The following is a 17,607-nucleotide window of genomic DNA, read 5'->3' as shown; positions in this document are numbered from 1 at the left end:
CTCAGCATCACTAATCTTCAGGGAAATGCAAATCAAAATCACAATGAGATCATCTCACATCTACTAGAAAGGGTGTTATCAAAAAGATAAGAAATAAGTGCTGGTTCAGTATCTTATGATAAATCATAGAGGAAAAGGATATATATATGTGTGTATAAAGAATATATATGTATTTATAATTTCAGCACTTTGCTATAAAGCAGGGATTAACAACATTGTAAATCAACTATATTTCAGTTAAAAAGAGAAAAAGAAGCATTGGTAAGGATATGGAAAAGAGGGAACCCTAGTGTACCTAGGGCTTCTTTGTAGGCTCAGATTGTTAAGGATCTGCCTGCAATACAGGAGACCTGGATTCAGTTCCTGGGTCAGGAATGTCTCCTGGAGAAGGGGAATGGCACTGGAATGGCAACCCACTCCAGTATTCTTGCCTGGAGAATCTCATAGACAGAGGAGCCTGGAGGGCTACAATCCACAGGCTCACAAAGAGTTGGACATGACTGAGTGACTAACACTTTCACTTTCACTTCAGTGCACTGTTGGTGGGGATGTAAATTATTACAGTCACTATGGAAAATGATGTGGAAGTTCCTCAAAAAATGAAAACTAGAAACACCACTTTGTTGTTCAGTTGCTCAGTCATGTCCAACTATTTGTGACCCCATGGACGGCAGCACACCAGGCTTCCCTGTCCTTCATCATCTCCTGGAGCTTGCTCAAACTCATGTCCATTGAGTTGGTGATGCCATCCAAACATCTCATTCTCTGTTGTCCCTTTCTCCTCTTGCCTTCTGTCTTTCCCAGCATCAGGGTCTTTTCCAATGAGTTGTCTCTTCATATCAGGTGGCCAAAGTATCGGAGCTTCAGTTTCAGCATCAGTCCTTCCAATGAATATTCAGGGTTGAGTTCCTTTAGGATTGATTGATTTGATCTCCTTGCAGTCCAGGGGACCCTCAAGAGACTTCTTAACACCACAATTCAAAAGCATCAATTCTTTGGCACTCAGCTTTCTTCACATCCATACATGACCACTGGAAAAACCATAGCCTTGACTAGACAGACCTTTGTTGGCAAAGTAATGTCTCTGCTTTTGAATATGCTGTCTAGGTTGGTCATAACTTTCCTTCCAAGGAGTAAGCATCTTTTAATCTCATGGCTGCAATCACCATCTACAGTGATTTTGGAGCCCCCTAAAATAAAGTCTGCCACTGTTTCCACTGTTTCTCCATCTATTTCCCATGAAGTGATGGGACCAGATGCCAGGTTCTTAGCTTTCTGAATGTTGAGCTTTAAGCCAACATCTTCACTCTCCTCTTTCACTTTCATTAGAGGCTCTTTAGTTCCTCTTCACTTTCTGCCATAGGGTGGTGTCATCTGCATCTCTGAGGTTATTGATATTTCTCTCAGCAATCTTGATTCCAGCTTGTGCTTCTTCCAGTCCAGCGTTTCTCATTATGTACTCTGCATATAAGTTAAACAAGCAGGGTGACAATATACAGCCTTGACATACTCCTTTCCCAATTTGGAACCAGTCTGTTTTTTCAGGTTTGGTTCTAACCGTTGCTTCTGGACCTGCATACAGGTTTTGCAGGAGGCAGGTAAAGTGGTCTGGTATTCCCATCTCTTTAAGTGTTTCCGACAGCTTTTTGTGATCCACACAGTCAAAGGCTTTAGTGTAGTCAATGAAGCAGAAGTAGATGTTCTTCTGGAATTCTCTTGCTTTTTCTATGATCCAACAGACATTGGCAATTTGATCTCTGGTTCCTCTGCCTTTTCTAAAAGCAGCTTGAACATCTGGAAGTTCTCAGTTCACGTACTGTTGAAGCCTAGCTTGGAGAATTTTGAGCATTACTTTGCTAGCATGTGAAATAAGTGTAATTATGCGGTAGTTTGAACATTCTTTGGTATTGCCTTTCTTATGGGATTGGAATGAAAACTGACCTTTTCCAGTCCTGTGGTCACTGCTGAGTTTTCCAAATTTGCTTGCATATTGAATGCAGCACTTTACAGCATCATTTTTCAGGATTTGAAACAGCTCAACTGGAATTCCATTACCTTGACCCTCTTTGTTCATAATGATGCTTCTTAAGGCCCACTTGACTTCGTACTCCAAGATGTCTGGCTCTAGGTGAGTGATCACAACATTGTGGTTATCTGGGTCCTGAAGATCTTTTTTTGTATATTTCTTCTGTGTATTCTTGGCATCTCTTCTTAATATCTTCTGTTTCTGTTAGGTCCGTATCATTTCTGTCCTTTACTGTGCTCATATTTGCATGAAATGTTCCCTTGGTATTTCTAATTTTCTTGAAGAGATCTCTAGTCTTTCCCATTCTATTGTTTTCCTCTATTTCTTTGCACTGTTCACTTAGGAAGGCTTTCTTATCTCTCCTTGGTATTCTTTGGAACTCTGAATTCAGATGGGTATATTGTTCTTTGTCTCCTTTGCCTTTCACTTCTCTTCTTTTTTCAGCTATTTGCAAGGCCTCCTCAGACAACCATTTTGCCTTCTTGCATTTCTTTTTCTTGGGGATGGTTTTGATCACTGCCTCCTGAACAATGTTACAAACCCCCACACAAATTACCATACAATCCAGCAATTCTACTTCTGGGTATTTATCCAAAGGAAATGAAAACACTAACTTGAAAAAGTTATCTGCACCCCTGAGTTCGCTGCAGCATTATTTACAATAACCAAGACATGGAAACAATCTACATGTCCATCAATGAATGAATGGATAAATAAAATAAACATATAAAACAACAGAATATTATTTAGCCACAAAAAAGAAAATTCCTCCATTTGTGACAACATGCATGAACCCTGAGAACATTATGCTAAGTGAAATAAGTCAGACACAGAAGACAAATACTATAAGATCTCATTATATATGGAATCTAAAAAACAAACATGAAAACAGGAACTCACAGATACAGAGAACATATTGGTGGTTGCCAGAGGCAATGTGGATCAAGATCAGGTGAAATGGGTGAAGGTAGTCAAAAGGTACAAACTTCCAATCATGAAATAAATCCTGGAGATGTCAAGTAAAGCATGGTGACTATAGCTTATTTTTATTTTCATTGGAGTATAGTTGATTTATTATTTTTTTCTTTTTTTTAATTTTTACTTTTACTTTATTTTTACTTTTTTAAATTTTATTTTTACTTTACTTTATTTTTACTTTTACTTTATTTATTTGTACTCCTTCATTGGAGTATAGTTGATTTATAATGTGCTAGTTGCAAGTGAACAGCAAAGTGAATCAGTTATACATATACATATATCCACTTTTTTTTAAGATTTTTTTTCCATATAGGTAATTATAGACTATTGTGTAGAATTTTCTGTGCTATACAGTCAATTGTTTATATAGTTTAAAATACTGTATTTCATATTTAAAAGTTGCTGAGAGAGTAAATCTTAAGTCTCATCACAAGAAAAAAAATCTTATCTAGGTGTGGTGATGGACATTTAACTAGATATTGTGGTGAACATTTTGATCTAGGGACTAGCAATACTGATATCACCTTGGTATTTCTGAGAAATGCGGCACCTCAGCCCTCACTGTAGACCTACTGAATCAGAATCTGCATTTTTAACAAGACCCCCTAGGTAACCTGTATGTTCATTTAAATTTGAGAAGCAATGGATTAGGGGATTTGATGAAGGTGAAAATTTTTGCACTCAGGATATTGACAATAACTCTGGGTGAATTGTCAGGATCAGAGGTTAGCAATTTTTTTTTTTTTTTCTGTAAAGAGTCAGGTAGTAAATATATTGGCTTTGAGAGCCATACATTCTACATTATAACCACTGAACCCTACTCTTGTAGTACAAAAGTAATCAGAGACACGACATAGGCAGGTGAGTGTGGCTGCTGAGAATCGCTGTGTTTCAATAAAACTATTTATAAAAAACAGGCAGTGAAGGAGTCTTTGGGCCTAGAAAAGAAAACAACAGTGTGAAAGGCCCTTGCTGAATCATCTAACTTCAGAGAAAACAAAACAGAACTTTAGGTGTTGCCCTGATGCTCCAGGCCGGTTTTATCTATCTGAGACTTATCACTCCCTGTCCAGGGAACTTATCACCCCCTGTCCAGAAACCTTCCATCCTCTACATCTGCCAGAGACTTATCACCTCCTGCCCAGAGGACTTATCACCCCCTGCCCAACTACAAACGCCATCTCAACTAAAGAATACCCAAAACATCCCACCTGACTAATGTTTCCCTTATCATTTCCACAAACCTCCCTTTAAATATGAAACCTCCCTGATCCCTCTTGCACTCAGCCTGGTTGTTAGGCTGACTGTCTCCCCTCCTTGCCTGAATAAAGGTAACCTACTTCCGTTGAGGTCCTCTCTCCTTTTTTGCCTCGACCTGAACTATACCTTACATTCTTGGTGCCAAAACCTTGTTCTAAGGCTTTACCATTACTTTGTGTACCCCCAGGCCTCGGCTCTACCCCCCTTTTCTCTCTCTCTCTCTGACGACCTGCGGAATAGGGAACTCTTGACATTAGACCACTCTACATGCAACACTCCACTCAAGCCAGCCCCTAGATTAAGATAAGATCTGGACCGTGTTTTAGAGGCGCCCTAGAACTCAGTCCTTTCCGGGTCTTGAGGACCTCCGGTCTAGGGCCACTCAGTAGGTGACGGTGGAGGATGCTCCACTTCGACACAGGGCTCTCTTCTCAAAACTCCTATTGCGACTACTGGTGATGACTCGAACTCTCAATAGGAGCCTCTGCTTGCCTTTCAATTACGGAGTCTGGCCAATCTGTCTCAAAAGATTCCCCTCTGGCCTACATTCTCAAAAATCTCAAATCGCTCTTACCGAACTCAAAGCTAACCACTTAAAACAACTCTGTATACAGATCTGGCCTCAATACTAATTAGACAATCAAGACCGATGGCCTGAATTTGGCACATTTGACTTTCACTTCAGTTCAGTTCATTTCAGGCATTCAGTCGTGTCCAACTCTTTGCGACCCCATGAATTGCAGCAAGCCAGGCCTCCCTGTCCATCACCAACTCCTGGAGTTCACTCAGACTCACATCCATTGAGTCAGTGATGCCATCCAGCCATCTCATCCTCTGTCGTCCCCTTCTCCTCCTGCCCTCAATCCCTCCCAGCATCAAAGTCTTTTCCAATGAGTCAACTCTTTGCAAGAGGTGGCCAAAGAACTGGAGTTTCAGCTTTAGCATCAGTCCTTCCAAAGAAATCCCAGGGTTGATCTCCTTCAGAATGGACTGGTTGGATCTCCTTGCAGTCCAAGGGACTCTGAAGAGTCTTCTCCAACACCACAGTTCAAAAGCAGCAATTCTTTGGCGCTCAGCCTTCTTCACAGTCCAACTCTCACATCCATACATGACTACTGGAAAAACCATAGCCTTGACTAGACAGACCTTAGTTGGCAAAGTAATGTCTCTGCTTTTGAATATGCTATCTAGGTTGGTCATAACTTTCCTTCCAAGGAGTAAGCGTCTTTTAATTTCATGGCTGCAATCACCATCTGCAGTAATTTTGGAGCCCCAAAAAATAAAGTCTGACAGTTTCCACTGTTTTCCCATCTATTTGCCATGAAGTGATGGGACCAGATGCCATGATCTTTGTTTTCTGAATGTTGAGCTTTAAGCTAACCTTTTCACTCATTTTCACATTCCAGGATGTCTTTTACTTTCATCAAGAGGCTTTTGAGTTCCTCTTCACTTTCTGCCATAAGGGTGGTGTCATCTCCATCTCTGAGGTTATTGATATTTCTTCCAGCAATCTTGATTCCAGCTTGTGCTTCTTCCAGCTCAGCATTTCTCATGATATAATCTGCATATAAGTTAAATAAGCAGTGTGACAATATACAGCCTTGACGTACTCCTTTTCCTATTTGGAACCAGTCTGTTGTTCCATGTCCAGTTCTAAATGTTGCTTCCTGACCTGCATACAGATTTCTCAAGAGGCAGGTTAGGTGGTCTGGTACTCCCATCTCTTTCAGAATTTTCCACAGTTTATTGTGATCCACACAGTCAAAGGTTTTGGAATAGTCAATAAAGCAGAAATAGATGTTTTTCTGGAACTCTCTTGCTTTTTCGATGATCCAGTGGATGATGGCAATTTGATCTCTGGTTCCTCTGCCTTTTTGAAAACCAGCTTGAACATCAGGAAGTTCATGGTTCACGTATTGCTGAAGCCTGACTTGGAGAATTTTGAGCATTACTTTACTAGAGTGTGAGATGAGTGCAATTGTGCGGTTGTTTGAGCATTCTTTGGCATTGCCTTTCTTTCGGATTGAAATGAAAACTGACCTTTTCCAGTCCTGTGGCCACTGCTGAGTTTTCCAAATTTGCTGCCATATTGAGTACATCACTTTCACAGGATCATCTTTCAGGATTTGAAATAGCTCTACCGGAATTCCATCACCTCCACTAGCTTTGTTCGTAGTGATGCTTTCTAAGGCCCACTTCACATTCCAGGATGGCTGGCTCTAGATGAGTGATCACACCATCGTGATTATCCGGGTCATGAAGATCCTTTTTGTACAGTTCTTCTGTGTATTCTTGGCATCTCTTCTTAATATCTTCTGCTTCTGTTAGGTCCATACCATTTCTGTCCTTTATTGAGCCCATCTTTGCACGAAATGTTCCCTTGGTATCTCTAATTTTCTTGAAGAGATCTCTAGTCTTTCCCATTCTGTTGTTTTCCTCTATTTCTTTATGAAAATGAAAATTAAAGGAGTAATAGAAAACTTAAAAATAAAAAAAAATTTAATTAAAAAAATGATAATAGTAAAAATATATCTAGGAATTTCTCTGGAGCTGTTGTGGGCAGTGTGGGGTCAGTTCAGTTTCAGATAGTTCCTTGATCTGGCTTATACTTCTCAAGATCTATAGGCCCCTTCCAAAGTAGTTGGTGCTAACTTCAAGGTTTTAACCTGTTGCACCTGTCACTTTCAAAGTAGTTCCCTCTGTTTATTTTAGCTTCTTCTGTTTGCTGGTCTCTTCAGTGTCTAATTTCCACCCTGACACAGAAGGCGAAGGTGGTCACTTATTTAGGCTCACTTGTTCAGTCGTGCTGTGGGGAGGGAGGAACACTGCAAACAAATAACACTGGCATGTGTGGGGAGTGCTTGCAGTGTCTCGGCCTCACTGGGTTTGTCCCCGCTCATGGCGTGTGTGCTTTCCCAGTCTACACTTCTCAGGCTCTATGTTGCTCTGCTGCGGAACTGTCTGAGGTAGGCCCTGGGTTGCCTGCACTTCCCAGGTCCGAGTCACTCAGGTTCAGGTTCTCAGGTACTCCACAAAGGCACAGACTCAGTTGGGCCTGCATTTTGTGCCCTTCCCAGGTTCAAGCAGCTCAGGTGACCAGGTGCTTGGCAAGCGCACTCTCCCCAGGTACAGTGCGTCTTATCACCTCCCTGGTCCCAGCTGCTCAGTTTCCTGGGTGGCAGTGGGCGTGCCCGTCTCGGATGTGCTGTGTGTCTCCTCTGGGGAGCTGATCTCTGGCTGCGACCCCCACTCTGGGCGGATGTCAGCCGTCCAGAATCCCAAGAAATCTTGGTTAGCAACGAGGGGCCTGCTTGCAGTTTGGTAGAGGATGCCGTCTCTGGGGCCGAGATTGCCCCTTTCTGGCTCCAGCTGCCCCCCCATGCCCACCCCACCTCCCTGCCTCTGGCAGGGGATGGGCCGGTCTGTAGCGACTAGTTCTCCTCTGGTATTTGCTCAGTCCTTTGTTCTGTGAGTGGCTCGGTAGTGACTTAGGTTAGGGCTTTTTTGCAGGATAGTTCTCTCTCTCTCTTTTTTCTCTCTCTCTGGCTATCCCACAGTTTGGGTTGCTATCTCATGTCAGTTCCCTTAGATTGCCCTCAGGGCATTCAGGCCTGGTTACCCTAAGCAGTGCAGCTCACGCCTCCCTGTTCAGCCCCTGCTTGCTGGTGGCGGATATGAGAGTCTGGGCTACTTCTCTGCTGGGAGTTGCCATTAGGCACGTAATCTGTGGGTTTTATTTATTTAGTTTTCCTCCCGGTTATGTTGCACTCTGGGATTCCAAAACTCCCCACAGACCCGGTGAGAGGGTCTCCTGGCGTTTGGAAACTTCTTCTCTTTTAGGACTCCCTTCCTGGGACTGTTCTCCATCCCTAACTCTTTTGTCTCTGTTTTCAAAATATATCCTACCGCCTTTCAAAGACAATGGGCTGCCTTTCTGGGTGCCTGATGTCCTATGCCAGCATTCAGAAGTTGTTTTGTGGACTTGGCTCAGCGTTCAAATGTTCTTTTAATGAATTTGGGGGGTGAGGAATTGGTCTCCCCATCCTATTCCTCTGCCATCTTTGGACCCCCCCTACCCACCCATGTGCCATTTTCATTGTCAGACATGAGTCAGATAGAAGAAAAGTTAGGATCATTTTCTGAAAATCCTACCAGATATAGAAAAAAATTCTTGAGACTCTTGCAGGCCTATAACCTCACATGGAGTGACGTACATTATATCCTAAATGCCATTCTCGCCCCACATGAGAAAGACCGTATCTGTCAAGCAGCGAAAGCCCATGCCGATCACTTACAAAGCCAAGACTGGGATATCCCAGTTGCTGATGAGGTGATGCCTCAGTTAGATCCCCACTGGACCCACCAGCCCGGTGACCCAGGTTTCAGGAGACTCAATCATATGATCACCTGCCTTCTAAAAGGAATGCAGAAAAATACTCATATCCATGTCAATTATGATAAAGTCAAGGAAATCACCCAAGGGGCAGACAAAAATCCAGCCTTATTCTTGGCATGCCTCACAGAGGCAGTCCAGAAGTATACCAACTTAGATGTTACCACCCCTGCTGGGTTCCTCTACCTTTCTGTTCAATTTATCAGTCAGTTAGCCCCTGACATTAGATGCAAGCTTCAACAACTAGAGAAGGGCCCTGAGACCCCCCAAAGAGACCTTCTAGAAGTAGCCTTCAAGGTGTTCAATAATAGAGAGGAGGAGCCTAAGAGAGAAAAAGACCGTGAAAGAAAAGCTAAATATGCCTTTTTGGCGGCAGCAATTAAGGGAAAAGATCAGCCTGGCCCAAGTCATCCCAGAACGGGGGTTAAGATGCCCCCCTGGTTCTGATGCAACCAGTTGGGACACTGGGCAAAGGCATGCCCAAACCCACAGCCCCCGACAAAAGCATGCCCAACCCGTAGTCAGTGGAGACATTGGAATATGGACTGTCCCCAGGGATGCCTTGACACCCCTGGGAAGGTCCCCACCTCCAAGACCTGGAGAGTGGAATGTCCACAGGGTCACCCTGGCATCCCTGGGGAGACCCCCACTTCTCCCCAAAACCCCAGCCCAACCCTATGAGAGTTGTTCCAATGACAGGGCCCAGATTCCAGTTCCCCAGCCTGTGTCCCAGACATGAGCTCGGAACTTCGGGTAGATAGGGTAGTGGCCGGAAAAAAGACCTCCTTTATAGTAGACACTGGAGCTGCTTTCTCTCTCTTAACTTCCTACTCTGGCCCAACTCAAGACTCAGAACTCACAATCAAGGGGGTCTCTGGAGTTCCCTTAAGGCCAAAAATCAGCCCTCCATTACTCTGTCAATTTGGAAAACTGACCCTCATACACTCATTCCTCATAATGCCTCAGTGCCTGATGGCACTTCTAGGGAGAGATTTGTTATCCAAAATGGGGGTCTTTATTACCATACCCCACTTCGATACAGGCTCTATATTCTGCATGCAGATGGCACCTGGACCATCCCTATCCCTCACCCCTGACATTCCCTTGGATCTACCCACCTTAGACCGCCAAATCTGGGACACTGATCACCAATCTATAGCCAAACATCATCCCCCAGTCCACATTACCCTAGGACCCCTCAACTATAATCACCCAACAACAGTACTCTCTCACCCCTGAGGTCCACAAGGGACTTAAGCTTATCATAGACCATCTTCTTCAAGCCTGTATCTTAACTCCTACCCATTCACCACACAACACCCTTATTTTGGCAGTAAGGAAGGGATCAAACTCTTGGAGACTGGTCCAGGATCTGTGAAAAATCAATGAGGCCATCACACCGACACTCCCAGCAGTCCCTAACCCTTACACCCTTCTGTCTGCCATACCTCTGACTGCAACCCACTTCACGGTATTAGATCTCAAAGATACCTTTTTCACCATCTCCCTCCATGCTCTCTCCCAACGCCTTTTCACCTTCACCTGGAAAGACCCCGAGACTCATGTTTCCCAACAACTAACATGGACAGTTCTCCCCCAGAGGTTCAGAGACAGTCCCCACTTTTTTGGACAGGCTTTACAAAAGGACCTACAGACACTCAACCTAGCTCCGAGTCATCTCCTCCAATATGTAGATGACCTCCTCCTTTGTAGCCCAATCCAAAAACTCTGCCTCCAACATATTGGCAAACTCCTTGGGGCCCTGGGATCCTGGGGTTATTGGGTGTCCCAATCCAGAGCCCAAATAACCCAGACAAAAGTCACCTACCTGGGGCTCTCCATATCCCACCAACAAAGAACTATTCACCCATATAGAATCCAGGCCTTAATTAACTGTCCACTTCCAAAAACAAAAAGGGAACTCCTGTCTATCCTTGGCCTCCTAAACTTTTTCCATATCTGGATCCCTAACTTCTCCCTCTTTACAAAGCTACTTTGTGAAGCAACTGAAGGACATCTGGATGAGCCCCTCTTTAAGCCCTCCTTGCTGGCCAATCCTGTTTGCCAGCTAACCCCGAGCCTCCTCTGAGTGCCAACTCTCTACCTGCAAGATCACACCAGACCATTCTTTCTCTTTTCCCATTCCAACCAAGGACAGGCCCTGGGACTTCTATGTCAGCAGGCCGGAGACACCTGGGCTCCTATAGCCTATCTATCCAAACAGCTGGACATGGTGACCAAGGGGTGGCCTCCTTGTATACAGGCCATGGCTGCTATTGCAGCCCTTGTACTGAAGCAAATAAACTCTCTAGGCATGCCTCTTTAACAGTCTGTTCGCCACACACCTTCCAAGACTTACTATCACATCCGGCTTTCCTCTCCCTTCCCCCTACCAGGGCACAGGTCCAACATGCCTTTTCTCCTTGACCCTCAGCTCTCATTCTCCCCCTGCTTTCCCATTAACCCCACCAGCTTGTTACCCATATCCTCTACAACAGACCCCCTTCTACATAGCTGCAGCCTAACAGTAGATCTTACCCAAAACCCCTTCCAACATTTAACAGGTCAGCCCATCCTAGACCCAGACACCCCACACTGGTTCGTTGATGGCAGCTCTCAAAAATCCTCACCCTTCGTGGCACGATATGTCATCATCCAGGAGAACTTCTCATAATCATGGGACCCAGACAATTGAAGCTTCACCTCTGCCACCGCACACCACCTCCCAACAGGCAGAACCAATAGTTCTCACCAGAGCTTTGACTCTGGCTAAAAATCGAAGGGTTAACATCCACACAGACTCCAAATATGCCTATAACATACTTCATTCAAACATCCTAATATGGAGAGAAAGAGGTTTCCTAACCCAAAAGGGATCCCCCATTATTAATTCAGACCTGATCCACAAACTTCTAGAGGCAAACCTCTTACCAAACAAAGCTGCCATCCTCCACTGTAGGGGACATCAAAAGGGAAGTCTCATATCAGCCTACAACAATGCTGCAGACCAGAAGGCAAAGGAGATAGCCCTGTCCCATCCTTCCCTCCAGTACCCTGTCATCTTAGCCCTGACTCCACCCGACCCTCCCACCACCAGAGAAATCCTCTCTTATCTATACTCACTCTTTCATTCCTCATCTAAGACACTCCAACAGTTCCTCTGTAACTACTTCCCCATATCCACTGCTGACCAACAATATTTAGATAACCTTACCTGCTCCTGTCAAACATGTCAACATACTAATCCCAATTCCAACCTTAAAGCAACATCCTTTCCAACCCATCAAATGTGAGGCAGCCTCCCAGCATAGGAATGGCAGAGAGACTTTACTCATATGCCCCCCGTTTGGAGAGTCAGATACCTCCTGGTCCTTGTGGATACCTTTTCAGGATGGGTAGAAGCATTCCCACTACAAACAAAAGAGCCCACACCATGGCCCAAATACTCCTTACAGAAATTATCCCCAGATTTGGCCTGCCTTCATCCCTACAGTCTGATAATGGCCTGGAATTTACATCCAAGGTCACCTAACAACTTTCCAATTCTTACAGATACCCTGGAAATTTCACATTCCATGTCATCCCCAGTCCCCAGGAAAGGTAGAAAGGATGAATGGAATAATCAAAGAAACTCTTACCAAACTAACCTTCAAGGTACATTTGGATTGGACTAAACTTTTGCCGATTGTTCTCCTCAAGAGTACGGGCTTTGCCCAGAAAGCCCCTAGGGCCAAGCCCCTTTGCGGTAATGTATGGAAGCCCCATGCTCCCTTCTGCACTGTCCCCTGAACCTCCACCCATACCGAGCTTCCTACATTCCCCTCTGCTGGCGGAACTCCTCAATGCCCTCTGGAAATACATCAACCACAACTTACCTGCCCCTGACCCCCAAGCCTCCCTGCCCCCTTTACAAACTGGGAACATGGTCTATCTGTCTGATAAGCCCCAGGGTGACCTAACCCCAAAGTGGCAGGGACTATTCAAAATCATTGCCCTTACTCCAACTGCAGCTAAACTTGAAAAGGTCACCTCCTGGGTACACCTCTCTCGCTTAAAATGGGTTACCTCCAATCCTGTGCTGCCCTCCTTAATTGACCCCTATCAGGTCTCCCTCACAGGACCCACCTCCTTAAAATTCACCCGGCGACAACCTTTCAACCATCCAAGAAGACACTGCATGACCTGGACTCTCTTCAACCTACAACTGTTCCTGACCCAACTACTACAAGACCTCTGGGCCAGCGCCTCGACAGGAACCTCCTTCAAAGACCTGACCAAACTGATGTCTCAACTGGTGTCTCAAGGCTTCAGGGAACCTTCTACAACCTGACTCCAGATGAAACTGATTTCTTTACTCTCATTCTCTACATCATTCTACATCCTAATGAACACTGTTCCTCCTCAGATTCAAGCAACCACCAACTTGGGGTCTTCTGCCTCTCGCCCTGACTGGCCTCTCTCCATCTCTCTAACTATAACTGCACTCTTAATTTTAGTCCTTGCTATAGGCCTAGTAACTGTCTCGCCTCAGGACTGGTCACCTATCCTTTATCTTTTTGTCGGTATCGCCTACGTTGTTAGCCGTGTTCTGCCCCTAGGGTGCTACTTCCTCCGCTCTGCCTAACTAACAGCCCCTTGTTCCTTATCCTTCTGCACTCCCCAGGCTTCTGGCTACTCCCTGCCCCTGCTCACACATTTATTCTTATGTTCACTCCTCATGGTATAATACGGCTCCAAGACCATGCACCACGAACCTCGGTGGGGGGGATGTCCAAATCCCTACTCATTGCTAAAGTACAAAAGAGGAGTTTCGTGAGCACCTGCCATAAGCCAAATGGAAGAAACATATGCTTCTATCCCATTACCCACTGGGGGTACTCAGGCAGTGTGGGGGGTACTAGACCAAGATCGGGAAAAGAAACAAGAACAAGTCATAAAGAACATAATTTCCTGGTTACAGGTGACCCTTGAACCTTATAAATGCCTAGACCTCCTTTCCCAATTATGGCCTCTCCTAAAACCTCCCTCTGGCAACCAACACCTTACCCGCCTTCTCAACTCTTCTTTTTACACATAACACACATCCCAGTGTTGGATATGCATGTCACTGTCTCCCTCACCACACACAGCAATTCCCTTACCTCAACCTCCCTTTCCCAACAAAAAACTACACAACTCATTGGGCCAGTCTCTGACAATGTCCTGCTCTCAGCCTCTTCAAACCTAACCTGTATCAACTACTTTAGTCCCAACTACACTGGTCTTACAAACTCTGGTCCCTCTTTCTGTTCCACTTGGGTTCTCTGGAACAGCACAAATAATTGCACTGATCCGAGTCTTCATTCTCTGAGGGACCTATCATATTCATGTCTCCCCCTGGACCCCCTTGGTCCTTGCATCTTGGTCTTCCTGACCCCGGGTCTAACATTCCTCAAGAAGAAGAGGTAGAACAAATAGTCTACCCCCAAGGGGAACTTTCCCACAGGAAAAGACGCGCTGTCACAGCCTCCCTCCTGATTGGTACAGCAGCAGCCCTAGCCACCGGGATTGGGGGCATCTCGACCTCGGCCCATTTCTACTACAAGCTGTCCCAAGAACTTAATGAAGACATGGAGAAGGTAGTGGAGTCTTTCATTTCAATTCAAAGACAAATTAATTCATTAGCTTCTATGGCCCTACAAAATAGGTGAGCCCTGGACCTTCTCACTGCAGAAAAGGGAGGGACCTGCCTTTTCCTAGGAGAGGACTGCTGCTATTTTGTTAATGAAAAGGGGCATAGTTCATAGAAGAGTCAAAGAACTTAGAGACAGAATTGAATGCTACAGAAAAGAGTTACAAAACCTTTACAGTCCCCAAAACCTGTTCCAACAGGCCCTCCCTTGGTTGCTCCCTTTCCTGGGACCATTAGTACCTATCATTTTATTCCTCTTATTTGGACCCTGTCTCTTCAATCTCTTTCAAAGGTTTCTCCAAGAACTGACTCGGGCGATCTCTTGAGACCAGGTCAAGACCATTCTTCTCAAGAGCTTCATCCCAAGCTCAGGAAAAGGAGACCCTGGGCCCTAGGATGATCCTCCATTCCAGACCCAAAACTGTCACCCCTATCGAACAGGTAGTAGCCAGAGAGATATGGCGCCCTTTCCCCCATTTTTTATGATTTCAGGGTCTGGAATGAAGGAGTCTTTGGGCCTAGAAAAGAAAACAACAGTGTCAAAGGCCCTTGCTGAATCATCTAACTTTAGAGAAAACAAAACCAAACTTTAGGTCTCACCCTGATGCTCCAGGCTGGTTGTATCTAACTGATCATCCCCTGCCCAGGGGACTGATCATCCCCTGCCCAACTACAAATGCCATCTCAAATAAGAATACCCGAAACATTCCACCTGACTAACGTTTCCCTTATCGCTTCCACAAACCTCCCTTTAAATATGAAGCCTCCCTGATCCCTCTTGCACTCAGCCTGGTCGTTAGGCTGACCGTCACTCCTCCTTGCCTGAATAAAGGTAACCTACTTCCGTTGAGGTCGTCTCTGCTTCTTTTCTGCTGAGGCCCGAACTATACCTTACAGGCAGTTGGGTAATTTGGCCCAAGGGCCATAGTTTGCTGATCACTGACCTAGACCGCAAAAAACTACTAAGTCTTGGTGCCCTTGTAGAGTGTACTGTTGTTTTCTTCTTTCAGATTACTTACCTTCTCTTATAAGTATTACTGCCTCCCTCTCTTCCATTCTAAACGCCGTGAGGAACTTGGCCAGGTTATATCCCTGTGGGACCCTAGAAAAAGTGAGAAGCGGAAAGTAGAAGTATTGAAAAGCCAGAATCCCCCTGACACCTTTTCGTTTTTGTGTTTTTCCTGGAGGACCCAAAGTAGGGGGGTAGGCTTCACATCGGCTGGTTCTCTGGAGTTGTTTCCCTTTCATTTTCTCCTGGCTTCCAGTAAACTCATTTTGGGCTTTTCACCTGAGTCAAGAAAAATCATGCAATGATATTTTATCCTTGCTTAGACCAGGTTGAGCAATAGCCCTTTGATGGCAGTGGCAGTGTGAATCAGAAAGGAGTTCAGAGGTAACAGGTTGGAGGCTTGTAGAGGTGGAGGGGCAGAGAAGATCTGCTCTTCTCTAACAGTTTACATACATCATTTGAACCCTTATAGTAAGTTCACTATTATGATCCCAGGTTGCAGATAGAGAAACTGATATCAGTATTTTATCCAACATTAATATATGGGCTATGGACTTACTATGCGCCAAGCACCCCTTTGCTTTACAAATATGAGCTCATTTAATCCTCACACATTTATGAAGTGGGAACTATTATTGCCTCCATGTTATAAATAAGGAAGCTATGCTATTGACAGAGGTTAAATCACTTGGCAGAGGACACCCAACTAATAAAGATAGAATCGGGTTTTTAATTTAGGCAGGGTTGGGACCTAGTTTTGACTCCAAAGCCTTGTTTTCTTCCTTGAACAGTGCAGTAGTGTGTTCTTCCATCCTCCTCCCCAACAGGAGATTTTCCATTAGTGCCAAAGCCCCAAGTTTGGAGTTTTACCTATTAAATAAAGTAACATTTCCTTATAAGTCCCTCAGCCCATAGTTTCAGGGTTCATGATTAACGTTCTTATTTTTCTCCACCACAAAAGCATCTTTACTGGTATAGATGCTGTTGCCTGCTTTACAGGCACATGACATACTGAAATATCTTCCTTAGTGATCTCTCCTAATCCTGAATCTTGCTGTTTCATCTGTTTGCCCTGTCTTCCTATTTTCTTCTTCCTTCACCCCAGAATATTGCTGAGAATATTGCTCACATCTCAGTTACCCAGATATGGTTCTTTCTCTTTCCATTGTGTTGTTGGACTAATCCAATTTCTTATTTTCCATTGGGTTACTAGATAATAATAATAAATATTTATCTTGATAATAGTGTAGAAAATTACCAGCTCTTTCAGGGCTTTCCCTTAAAGGGTTTATCTCAAATGTTAGGGCTTAGATCAAGCACAGTGTGTTTGGCCCTGTGGTAGATAATGGGTAATAAAAATGTGGAAGATACTTCCTGCTTTTGATGTATTTACAATTTAGTATTTTCCACAGAGATGGGAGGTGGCTTGTCTCCTAATCTAACACTAACATTGGTTACTAATGATATATTAATATTACCAATACCCTCATATTAGTATTTATATTTTTCAGATAGAGATTTAGTGTTCCTACACCATAACTTCTTGAACATCCTTTCTTACTCTAGTGCTTTCATTCTTCAATCTCTCCATCAGAACTATGATTATTTTCCTTACATTCGCCTCTGCTATTAAAACTTCAGTGGAGGCAGTCACAACATACTAGGACTTTCATGACAGTAAGGGAGATAGTTTGAGATTTTAAGAAAAGAGACAAGCACTTCCTCCTGAACCTTAAAAAAAGCTGAATTTTTAGGCACTGTTCTTCGTGTACAGATGAGAGTTGTGTAAGAGTAGAGATCGTTGGTCTTGGGATCTAGAGAGCTGAATTACAGTCCTGGCTCAGCCACTAAAGTGAGAAGTACTAACATTTATTGAGCACTTACTATGTGCCTGTCACTTTTCTATTTACTTATGCTGTAAAGAGGAGGATACTATTATTATTCTCATTTTACAGACAAGGAAAGTGAGGCACAGAGCGCTTAAGTGAGTCAAGGAATTGGTTTCTTGTGGGCAGTTGGGCTCCAAATAGGTGATTTAGCTACTATCCTGTATCATTTCCTGATAAAAAGCAGCTAACATTACTAACATATGCAGCAGGTTCTATACTGGTTTTCTGGAATCTTATCTAATCTTCACTAACAACTCTGAGATGAACACCATTTTCACAAGCCAGAAAATAGCTTCAGAGAAAGATGCCATTACTTAGCAGGCTCAATCGAAACCAGCCTGGAGGCTCCAAAAGTTTCTCTAATCCTCGAGCCACGAGTAT

The 17,607-nt window shown here is 44.2% G+C and overlaps 1 long non-coding RNA gene across 1 annotated transcript in view; it reads right to left on the bottom strand.

Moving 5' to 3' along the window:
* Positions 1-17,607, bottom strand: part of LOC138420808 (uncharacterized) — a 52,459-nt gene that overhangs the window by 34,382 nt on the left and 470 nt on the right. The window contains exon 2 of the long non-coding RNA XR_011249319.1: positions 15,348-15,430. This is a non-coding gene — a long non-coding RNA (uncharacterized lncRNA). The remainder of the gene's footprint in view (positions 1-15,347; positions 15,431-17,607) is intronic.

The sequence above is a fragment of the Ovis canadensis genome, chromosome 15 (genome assembly GCF_042477335.2).
Source record: "Ovis canadensis isolate MfBH-ARS-UI-01 breed Bighorn chromosome 15, ARS-UI_OviCan_v2, whole genome shotgun sequence".
In the NCBI taxonomy this organism is placed as follows: Eukaryota; Metazoa; Chordata; class Mammalia; order Artiodactyla; family Bovidae; genus Ovis; species Ovis canadensis.
Note: the sequence above shows the minus strand (reverse complement) of the source record. Positions and strands in the feature narration are given on the sequence as shown.